Source organism: Elaeis guineensis, chromosome 3, assembly GCF_000442705.2.
Source record: "Elaeis guineensis isolate ETL-2024a chromosome 3, EG11, whole genome shotgun sequence".
NCBI classification, from domain to species: Eukaryota; Viridiplantae; Streptophyta; class Magnoliopsida; order Arecales; family Arecaceae; genus Elaeis; species Elaeis guineensis.
The window spans coordinates 61412674-61424915 of record NC_025995.2 but is presented as its reverse complement, the minus strand read 5'-3'; positions in this window follow the sequence as shown (position 1 = coordinate 61424915).

Here is a 12242-nt window from a genome sequence, read left to right as displayed (position 1 = left end):
TTAAATTTAAAATTCAAATTCGAATAGTAAACACTTTACTGCAATGTGTTCAGAACACAATACTTTTGTGCGGGTCGTAGATCGCCACAATCTGATTAACGTCGGAAGAGTCTGATCGTTGCAATGCAGCCACACAGCATGTCTGGCCTCTATGGATCATGCACACGAAGCTCCCGATCTGATCGACTCCTCACGAGTGCTAGCTCGTTGTAGAGCCCTTTTGACGACCGATGCTGATCGAACTCCTTCGATCGATATCTATCGATTCTTCGGATGCTTCGGATTGTCAACAGACATGTTGAGAGGATGTTGAAGATCTCTCTGAGATTTTGTGGGCTCACGACACTCGTAGCTCACTTTCTCACTTCCCGAACCCCAGGCTAAAACTCTAGGAAACTCATCGAAAACCATGCACCCACTTTTCTTTCTTTTCTCTCTTTTTCTCTTGGAAGGATATGGACTTCCTTCTCAAGCACAAGACTTCTCACACCCCAAAATTTTTCTCCAAAAATCTTCTTCTTGCACGCCCCACTCTTCTCCTCCTTTTATAACAACGTCAAACGTCTTATCCAAAAGAAAGGATAAAGATGAGTAACTGGACATTTGAATTCAAATCAAATTTTAAATTCAAATGGACACCAACTCATCTCTTATCCACTAAAGGTGTGAGGCATGGCTTAAATTGTGCATGGAGTGATTTCATGAGAAACTTTTTCTCATGTAATAAATGGGGCGTAAAAAAAGGGATAAGATGCAAAGATTGATTGCCCATTCAAATTCAAACTTTATTTTGAATTTGAATGGCCAACCAATCATCCTTATCCATTCATTTGGCACATTAAAGTGGGGCATGGAGAGGGCTTGGCATGAGAAAAAAATTCATGAGAAGTTCCTTCTCATGAATTCAAATGGGTGCAATGGAAGTGAGGTGGCGCATGGAGATTGGGTCAAAGTGGTTTAATTATTTAAACCAACCTAATTGAACCAAATAAGTTAGGCCTAATTATACTAATTTAAACCTAACTTAATTAGGCTTAATTAGGCTCAATAAAATCCTAATCAAATCAAAAATTGATTAAGCCCAATCCCTGATCATATCAGAGACCAAACCATCTCGACGATTAGGTCAACTCTTAACCTAATTGGGTCAAACCCAACTGAATCTAATTCAATTGGACTTGATCCAAAATTAATTACTCAATCAAATTGAGTTAATTAGCGATCAAATCACTAATTAAATCTCTCATAAATACTGAGTCTAAATTCGATGGGCAATCAGGCATCAGAATTCATCGATATGTAACCCTGATCGAAAAGTCCCAACCAGTGGGACTCTTGACCCCGGTACCCATAATGTGTGGAAGTCATGATCAGAGAATCCTGATTCTCGATCACTGAGTCTCAAATATGTAGGATTCTACACCAGCCATCAGATCAGATAGGAACCTCTAATATGTGTGACCCCACAGGTTCGAACCTAAGTCGGTAGCACAGGAACCAATTCCTGTACTAATCGAAGTGACCATCTAGCAATGGTACCCGATGTCCGGATAGGTCAAAGAGTCACAATCGCAACACTCAGAACCTACATGAATATGGTTACTGTATAATTCATCCTTTTGACCCTTGTGTTTAGGATGACTTAGGGTTAAACTGTCAACCCTGATCAGATCATCCGAATCATGCTCAACTCAAACAGTCCTGTGACTCCTCACAAGGACTACCTTGGCCAAGATTTTGCTAAATTGAAATACGACTGTACACAGCTCCTAAACTGGAGTGGTCAATCCCATCTTGACACGCGCACCAACAAGTCAAGTACTTGACTACACCCAGCAGCCGTCCGTCACTGAATTAAAAATTCAGGTAGTTCAATGCCTAAGTGCAGTGAGTTGCTTGCAAGTCATCGTGGCGGTCTCAGGTCGGAGGGATATTTATACCCATATTCTATCGGAGCAAATCTTGACAGCAGAAATAGCTCCGGAGTCGATCACGTTCAGTGCAGATGTACCCTTACATCTCACCTGTATGCCATACCAGTGTCTCCACACTCATTGGTTGAGAGGACAACCAACCTATATGGCACACAACGACCTATGCTTGATAAACATTGTCGTCCTTGGTAACAACGTATCATTTGGTCGTGAACAGATTTAAGAACTAAACGACAAATCCTCCTTTGTCGAGTCTAAATAGTCCTAAGGACTTCACCACAACATTGGAGTTCATTAGAAGATGAAACATTTTGTGATGAAAAATATCAAAATAATTTTTATTTATTCATAATTTATGTACAAATACAAAAATGAACACAACCGTCAATAGACTGATGATTAGCTTTGGGACACTGTTCTCAACAATCTCCCACTTGGCCTAAAGCCAATCGATGCAGTATCTAATACCCATCTTCGACTTGTAGTTGTCGAACTCCTTCACCGCAATGGCTTTAGTGAATGGGTCAGCCAGGTTCTCCTTTCCATCGATCTTCTGAAGATCGACGTCACCTCGATCCATAATTTTCTGGATGAGATGGTAGCAGCGCAGAATATACTTCGTCCGTTGGTGTGCCTTTGGTTCCTTCGCCTGAGCAATGGCTCCAGAGCTGTCACAGTAGAGCAGAACTGGACCAATAAGGGAGGGTGCTACTTCGAGCTCGGTGATGAATTTCCTCAGCCACACCGCTTCTTTAGCAGCATCTGATGCAGCGACATACTCTGCCTCGCAAACTGAATCAGCCATTATGTGCTGCTTGAAACTTTTCCAGCAGATAGCCCCACCATTAAGGGTAAAAATAAATCCCGACATACTTTTACTGTCATCATGATCAGACTGGAAACTAGAGTCTATAAACCCTATAAGTCTCAAGTCCGATTCACCATAAACAAGCCACTGGTCCTTAGTATTTCTTAAATACTTCAGGATGGTTTTAACAACCTTCCAGTGATTCTCTCCTGGATCAGATTGGTATCTACTCACTACCCCTAGTGAGTATGCCACATCTGATCGTGTACATGTCATGGCGTACATGATGGATCCCACTACCGAAGCATATGGAATCCTACCCATATGCTCTCTCTCTTGAGGTGTTGTCGGACAATTCCTCTTCGAGAGAGAAATTCCATGGCTTATAGAAAGATAGCCTTTCTTGGAATTCTCCATGCTGAACCTCTTCAGCATAGTATCAATGTACGTGGACTGAGATAAACCAAGCAACCTTTTAGATCTATCCCTATAGATCCTCATCCCTAGGATGTAGGAAGGTTCTCCCAGATCTTTCATGGAGAACTGTGACGACAGCCAAATCTTTATTCCCTGTAATGCAGGGACATCATTCTCGATTAAGAGAATGTCATCCACATACAATACAAGAAATATTACTACTGGACCATTAGCCCACTTATAAATGCATGGCTCTTCTCCATTCTTAACGAAGCCATACGTCTTGATTATCTTATCAAAACGTATGTTCCAACTCCGTGATGCCTGCTTAAGTTCATAAATGGACTTCTGTAGCCTGCACACCTTAGACTCATCTGTGGATGTGAATCCTTCAGGTTGTATCATATACACCTCTTCATCCAGCTCTCCATTTAGGAAAGCTATCTTCACATCCATCTGCCAGATTTCATAGTCCAGATGGGCGGCTATCGCAAGCATAATCCAAATGGATTTGAGCATTGCCACAGGAGAAAATATCTCGTCATAGTCTATACCATAATGTTGACGATATCCCTTGGCAACCAAACGGGCTTTATAGGTTTCCACCTTTCCGTCTGTGCCCCTCTTCCTCTTGAAGACCCACTTACACCCTACGGGTTTTACTCCTTCGGGTGGGTCAACCAATGTCCACACATCGTTGACCTTCATGGACTCCATTTCGGATTTCATGGCCTCCAGCCATTTCTCAGAATCGGGTCTCTGCATTGCATCCATGTAGGTGATCGGATCCTCATCGTTTTCATCAAGTTCGATAGGATCGCCGTCCCAGACCAAGAAACCATAGTATCTGTCCGATTGACGTGGTACTCTACCAGATCGCCTTAAGGGTGCTTGAACAATGGGCTCCGGATCTGATCTAACCAAACCCAGTTCAGGTTCAGCAACTTGTGTCAATTTTTCCACCGGTCGAACTTCGTCAAGTTCAATCTTAAAGGCAACAGTCCCTTCATCAAGGAACTTCTTTTCTAAAAAGATTGCCTTAAGGCTGACAAACACTTTTTGCTCATCAGCTAGGTAGAAGTAATACCCTTTGGTCTCTTTTGGGTACCCTATAAAATTACACTTGTCAGACCTAGGTCCAAGCTTGTCCGTAATTAAACGTTTAATATAAGCCGGACACCCCCAAACCCTAAGGTGCGAGAGTACTGGCTTACATCCTATCCATATCTCATATGGCATTTTGGTTACAGACTTACTCGAAACTCAATTTAGAAGGTAACAAGCCGATTCGAGCGCATATCCCCAGAGGGAGATCGGCAGACCAGCAAACCCCATCATGGATCGAACCATGTCTAACAAGATCCGATTCCTCCTTTCAGATACACCATTATGCTGTGGTGTTCCAGGAGGTGTCCACTGAGAGAGAATCCCATTCTCCCCATGATATGTCAGAAAATCATGGGAAAGGTATTCACCTCCTCGATCAGATCGAAGAGTTTTAATACACTTTTCAGTTTGTTTTTCTACCTCATTTCAGAATAGTTTGAACATTTCAAATGACTCTGACTTATGCTTCATTAAATAGACATACCCATACCTCGATAGGTCATCTGTGAAGGTTATGAAGTAGAAATATCCACCTCTTGCACTTGAGCTCATGGGTCCACATACATCAGAATGTACCAAACCTAAGAGTTCACTGGCTCGCTCACCTTTTCCAGTAAAAGGTGATTTGGTCATTTTACCAAGAAGACAAGATTCATAGGTTGGAAGTGATTCACAATCACCTACTTCAAGAATTTCTTCTTGAGCCAACCTGTTTATCCTATTCTTATTGATATGACCTAGCCTACAATGCCAAAGGTAGACTTCTGACACATTATCTATTCTAAGACATTTACCAGAGGTTTGAACCACATTAACAGGTTGTGATAGAAAGTAAATTCTATTATTAAATTATCCAACAAACATTGTAACACCATTCAAAATGATATTACAAATATTTTCTTTTATTAAAAATTAATAACCGTTCATGGCCAAAAGGCCTATAGAAATAATATTTGATAAAAAGCTTGGACAATAGTGACATTCACTCAGAATTATGTTTCTAGAATTGATTACAAAGTTCATGATTCCTAATGCTAGAACTGAAACTTTGCTTCCATCTTCAACATTCAGGAATCTCTCGCCTTCATCAAATCTCCTACTGACCTGCAGACCCTGCATCGAATTGCAAATATGATAAGGGCTTCCGATATCCAATACCCAGGCAGTAGTATCACAAATGAAAAAGTTGCAAGGTGTTATCATATAAGTACCTTGCTTCTTCTTCGGCCTGTTCGGGTCCAGGAAAGCAATGTATAGAGGACAGTTCCTCTTCCAGTGCCCCTGCTTCTTGCAAAAGAAGTACTCTGCCTGGCTCTGGTCGGGCTTGCGCTTCTTGGTCTGACCCTGTGCAGACGTCCCAACATGCGGCTGCACCTTCTTATTCTTCTTCTTCTTGTTCTTCTTCTTCCCTTTCTTAAAGGGTCGACGACCAGAAGAAGACCCTCCCACAACATTCACCGACTCCTTATGGAGCTGGTGATCCTTCTCAAAGTTCTGCAGCAACCCCAACAAACCGTGGTAGTTCACTGCAGGCTTTGTCATTCGAAAATTAGTAAGGAAGGGAAGGTAGGACTTGGGCAGAGAATTAAGGATCGCATCCTTACCGAGCTGCTCGTGCAGAGGAAAGCCCAGTTTACTTAGGCGCTCAATCATTTCGATCATGTACAGTACATGATCAGTGACTGAGGCTCCATCTCTCATTCGAGCATTGAAAATGGCACAACTAGTTTTGTGCCTTTCAACATCGTTAGGCATGCCAAAGGAGTCGTTCAACATTTGAAGCATCTCCTGTGGCTGGGCATTCTCGAACCTGTGGCTGAACTCATCATTCATTGCCACCAGCATAATGCACTGAACGGTGGTGCGGTCATTGAGCCACTTCTGATAAGTGTCTCGGATCATCCCTCTAACGTTCGGGGCTGGCTCCTCAGGTGCCAGATCTGTTACTATATAAAGGATCCGCTCATGCTCAAGGATGATTTTTAATTTTCGATACCAGCTATCGAAATTAGGTCCCATGAGCTTGTCATTATCTAATAATGACCGGAGGGACTGGGTAGTGGCCATAGCTGCATAAAGGAAAACCAGACCTCTATTAGTACATAAATTATAAATACTAAAGACTTGGACTTTAGTCTAAAGTTTCTCCCAGTATTTTTACGAATTGGTAGCCTCAACCTCTAATTCGAGAAATTACTTTAATTCCTTAGTGGGTACTAGAATCCACACAGACTACACACAAGTCTAACTTTGGTTGGTCAACCCATGTGCATCTATGGGTAGGTTCATAACCAGTTGTTTCTCTAAACAACTTCTAATAATTGATTTTGCCCCAGAACCTAATCAGTAGGCTTTGGCCTCCACTGAAAAGATCTGGTTAGATCCAACCATTAACATTTGATTTGGTGAATCGGATCAATAAATGATCAGGCCCGACTTTGGCCAGCCAACCTGACCACCATCAGAAAGATTCAAACCAAATTATCATATTATGAATGATAATTCCATTAGTCAATAAGCACCAGGCCTTTGGTCCTCCAATGATTATTAAACTAATGGACTCATTATCACTCACTTAATGGGAGGCTATGACTTAGTTATCAATATAACTTAATTATTTTTAGGGACCTAATAATTTTTGAGGATTTTATTAAAGGATAGATGAGAAGAAAATATCCAGCCATTTTCAATCCTCCTACTAACTTCACCAAGTCAGATTAAAAAAAAATTAATTAAAACTAGCATTAGAAGCACCTAAATCAGTCAAACTGATTTACCTAATGACATGGGTGAGCCCTAATCACCAAGTGATCTAATCAAAACCCAATTCACCAAGTTGGCCAGGTAAGTGAGATCAGTGGTGGGGATAAGCCATTAACTCATCAGAGATCGAATAACTGCGAGTAGCTCCCGCTTAAAAACCACTGGTCAAAATGCCAAACTTACCTTAGACACCAACCGGTTCATTAGTTTTAATTTGATCAACTTATTAAATAGGATTCCACCGCATAGCCATGAATTAAGTCCATCTTGGTCTAGTTAAAGACATGGACCCATTCAACTACAACTATTAGAGTTGAGTCTAGAGTATCCTTGACCTAATCTAATTCAACTTTTGATTAGATTTGATCAATTACTCTAATTTAGTCCATTTCTTTAAGCTAACCTTAGGTCTAACCCAATTATGGACCTAATCCATCTAACCCATTGACCCACAAGTTTATGCAATTGTCTTAGGTCTTAATTCACAATTCTAGACCTACTAGACAACACTTAATTCTTTTAATTAAGTATTTGGGCTGATGGATCAGGGTTTGGCATTTCAAAAATAATTTTTAAATTTGAAAGATTTTATTTTTTGTTCACCAAATATGTTGACTCATTTCACAAATAGATCAGCATATTTCATAAATAGCAATTCTATTGCTAATTACATAACAGAAAATAACTCAATCAAAATAAATCATGAATATTCCTTTAGATCTAATCTAACACATTCATGATAAATTTTATAATTGAACCTTTCGCTGCTTCATCTGCATGGGATATAATTGCAGCGGCACCCCTACCGCCATAGGAGACCCCATCGAATGGGAGGAGAGGGCCTTTAAACCCTGCTTTTCTCCTATGACCGGACGGCCATGGCAACCAACCCAATTCGATTACTTGCTACTTGGATCAAGTATATCTAAATATACCAATTTCAAAATTTAAATTTCAAATTTCAAATTTCAAACAAATTTCAAATTTCAAATTTCAAAATTTTGAATTTCAAATTTTGAATTTCAAATTTTGAATTTTAAATTTTGAATTTCAAATTTGAAATTTCAACCAAATTTCAAATTTCAAATTTTGAATTTCAAATTTTTGAATTTTGAATTTCAAATTTCAAATTTCAAATTTCAAATTTCAAATTTTGAATTTCAAATTTTTGAATTTTGAATTTCGAACAACTTTCAAAATTCAAATTTTAAATTTTAAATTTTAAATTTTAAATTTAAACTTTTAGATTACAACTTAATCTATGCATGCAAATATATATATCATATCTAAGAACCCACTCTGATACCATTTGTGGAAAAATTCAGTGCAGGGATAAAATGGTAATTTTAAATTTTTTTTAAAATTATGATTTTACAGTGAAAAAATATTAATTAATTTAATTAATTAATATAAATTTATTCTACACTAGGATCTAAATATGATATATAGCATGCATGCATTTAAATTTGAAATTCAAATTCGAACAGTAAATACTTTACTGTAATGAGTTCAGAACATAATACCTTTGTGTGGGTCGTAGATCGCCGTAATCTGATCACCGTCGGAAGAGTCTGATCATCATGACATAGCCACATAGCGTGTCTGGCCTCTGCAGATTGTCCACACGAAGCTCCTGGTCTGATCGACTCCTCACGAGTGCTAGCTCGTTGTAGAGCCCTTTTGATGGCCGATGCTGATCGAACTCCTTCGATCGATATCTGTCGATTCTTTGGATACTTTGGATCATCAACAAACATGCTTGAGAGGATGTTGAAGATCTTTCTAAGATTTTGTGGGCTCACGACACTCGTAGCTCACTTTCTCACTTCCCGAACCCCAGGCTAAAACTCTAGGGAACTCACCAGAAACCTTGCACCCACTTTTCTTTCTTTTCTCTCTTTTTCTCTTGGAAGGATATGGACTTCCTTCTCACGTACAAAACTTCTCACGCCCCAAATTTTTCACCAAAAATCTTCTTCTTGCATGCCCCACTCTTCTCCTCCTTTTATAACAACGTCAAACGTCTTATCCAAAAGAAAGGATAAAGATGAGTAATTACACATTTGAATTCAAATCAAATTTTGAATTCAAATGGACACCAACTCATCCCTTATCCACTAAAGGCGTGAGGCATGGCTTAAATTGTGCATGGAGTGATTTCATGAGAATCTTTTTCTCATGTAATAAATGGGGCGTAAAAAAAGGGATAAGGTGCAAAGATTGATTGCCCATTCAAATTCAAACTTTATTTTGAATTTGAATGGCCAACCAATCATCCTTATCCATTCATTTGGCACATTAAAGTGGGGTGTGGAGAGGGCTTGGAATGAGGAAAAAATTCATGAGAAGTTCCTTCTCATGAATTCAAATGGGTGCAATGGAAGTGAGGTGGCGCATGGAGATTGGGTCAAAGTGGTTTAATTATTTAAACCAACCTAATTGAACCAAATAAGTTAGGCCCAATTAGACTAATTTAAATCTAACTTAATTAGGCTTAATTAGGCTCAATAAAATCTTAATCAAATCAGAAATTGATTAAGCCCAACCCCTGATCATATCAGGGACCAAACCATCTCGACGATTAGGTCAACTCTTAACCTAATCAGGTCAAACCTAACTGAATCCAATTCAATTAGACATGATCCAAAATTAATTACTCGATTAAATTGAGTTAATTAGTGATCAAATCACTAATTAAACCTCTCATAAATACTGAGTCCAAATCCGATGGGCAATCGGACATCAGAATTCATCGATATGTAATCCTGATCGAAAAGTCCCAACCAGTGGGACTCTTGATCTCGGTACCCATAATGTGTGGAACTCATGATCAGAGAATCCTGATTCTCGATCACTGAGTCTCAAACATGTAGGATTCTACACCAGTCATCAGATCAGATAGGAACCTCTAATGTGTGTGACCACGTAGGTTCGAACCTAAGCCAGTAGCACAGGAACTAATTTCTGTACTAATCGAAGTGACCATCTAGCATTGGTACTCAACATTCGGATAGGTCAAAGAGTCGCAATCGCAACACTCAGAACCTATATAAATATGGTTACTGTATAATTCATCCTTTTGACCCATGTATTTAGGATGACTCAGGGTTAAACTATCAACCCTGATCAGATCATCCGAATCATGCTCAACTCAAACAGTCCTGTGACTCCTCACAAGGACTACCTTGGCCAAGGTTTTGCTAAATTGAGACACGACTGTACACAGCTCCTAAACTAGAGTGGTCAATCCCATCTTGACACATGCACCGACAAGTCAAGTACTTGACTATACCCAGCAGCCTTCCGTCACTGAATTAAAAATTCAGGTAGTCCAGTGCCTAAGTGTAGTGAGTTGCTTGCAAGTCACCATGGCGGTCTCAGGTCGGAGGGATATTTATACCCATATTCCATCGGAGCAAATCTTGACAACAGAAATAGCTCCAGAGTCGGTCACGTTTAGTGCAGATGTACCCTTACATCTCACCTGTATGCCATACCAGTGTCTCCACACTCATTGGTTAAGAGGACAACCAACTTATATGGCACACAATGACCTATGCTTGATAAATGTTATCATCCTTGGTAACAACGTATCATTTAGTCGCGAACAGATTTAAGGACTAAACGACAAATCCTCCTTTGTCGAGTCTAAATAGTCCTAAGGACTTCACCACAACATAGGAGTTCATTAGAAGATGAAACATTTTGTGATGAAAAATATCAAAATAATTTTTATTAATTCATAATTCATGTACAAATATAAAAATGAACACAACCGTCAACAGGCTGATGATTGGCTTTGGGACACTATTCCCAACAGGCACGTAGTGGGACGATCCACTTGGGATGACCCATGCAGTGGGACGACCCACCTGGGATGATTCCTGAGACCCTGAGACTAAAACAAAAAGTTTAATTTTTTGACTGGCCAAATGTGGTGGCTCATGCGACTTCCCAGTCACAGTGGAACGACCCATTCTAGGTGAGTTCATAACGGCTAGTTTTCAGCCCATTTTTGATGTATTTAATGCGCATTAAACACTCTCCAATGACTTTAAACCGATACTAAGATATTTTCAAGTATAAATAGTAATTATAAATGCTCTCTTAAAGTAGAAAATTATAAGTTTTGCAAGCATTCAAAGCTCACATCCGAGAAAAATTCAAAAAGCCCTAAAAGAGAGAAAAGAAGCATTCAATCACTTCACTAATCACTCTCCAACTGCAATCAAGTATACAATTCATTGAGAGTATTCAACAAAAGCTTCTTTCCCTTAAGTACTATATTTTTATTGTATTTATTGTATTTATTTAATGGGGATAGTGTGCTGAATGTTTTATACCTTATTTTTCTCACATTGTATTTGAGTTTTTAAGTTTTGGGGGGGTTCCAAAAATTGGATAGGTTGATCCAAACCTGAAATCAGAATGTTGAGGGTTAGTTTGTATCTGAGAAATAAGTGTTCTTGCTTGGATAGCAAGGATCGGAGATGTCGACGTATTGTATTCTTGAAATTCATTTAGTGAATTGAATTTTCAAGTAAGGATTTGGGGAGTAGATGTAGATGCAAGATTGGCACTGAACCACTATAAATTCTTTGTATTTATTGTACTTACCTTTTTTTACTTATTCTTTGTACCTTATACTTACAATCTTATCATTTGTGTTTGAATTTATTTTTATTAAAAATCAACCCTCTCCACTCAAACACTTTAGCACATTATTTAAGTATACTAATCTTTAAAATTTGAAAAAGATCTAATTCACCCCCCCTCTTGGGCTCCATATCTGGGCAATAAGTGATATCGAGCTTGGTGCTCTAATCCTTGCTTGATTTAACCATCAAGAGCCAAAGGTCAATGGCAGTCCAATTTGGCACATCACTAGCCGAGGGGCAATTCACAAACCGACCTTCACTTTTCAATAGGTCAAACTACACCTATTGAAATGTTCGAATAAGAATTTTTATTCAAGCACTTGACTATGACATATAGAGTGTCATAGTAAATGGACCACACATACCTACTAAATTGATTGATGGTGTGTCTCTCCCTAAGTCGGAAGGTGAATGGGATGAATTTGATAAGAAAATGACTCAGCTCAATGTTAAAGTCATGAATATTTTATATTATACTTTGGATGCTAATGAATTTAATTATATTTCCACATGCAACTTAGTTAAAGAGATTTGGGATAGATTAGAAGTCACACA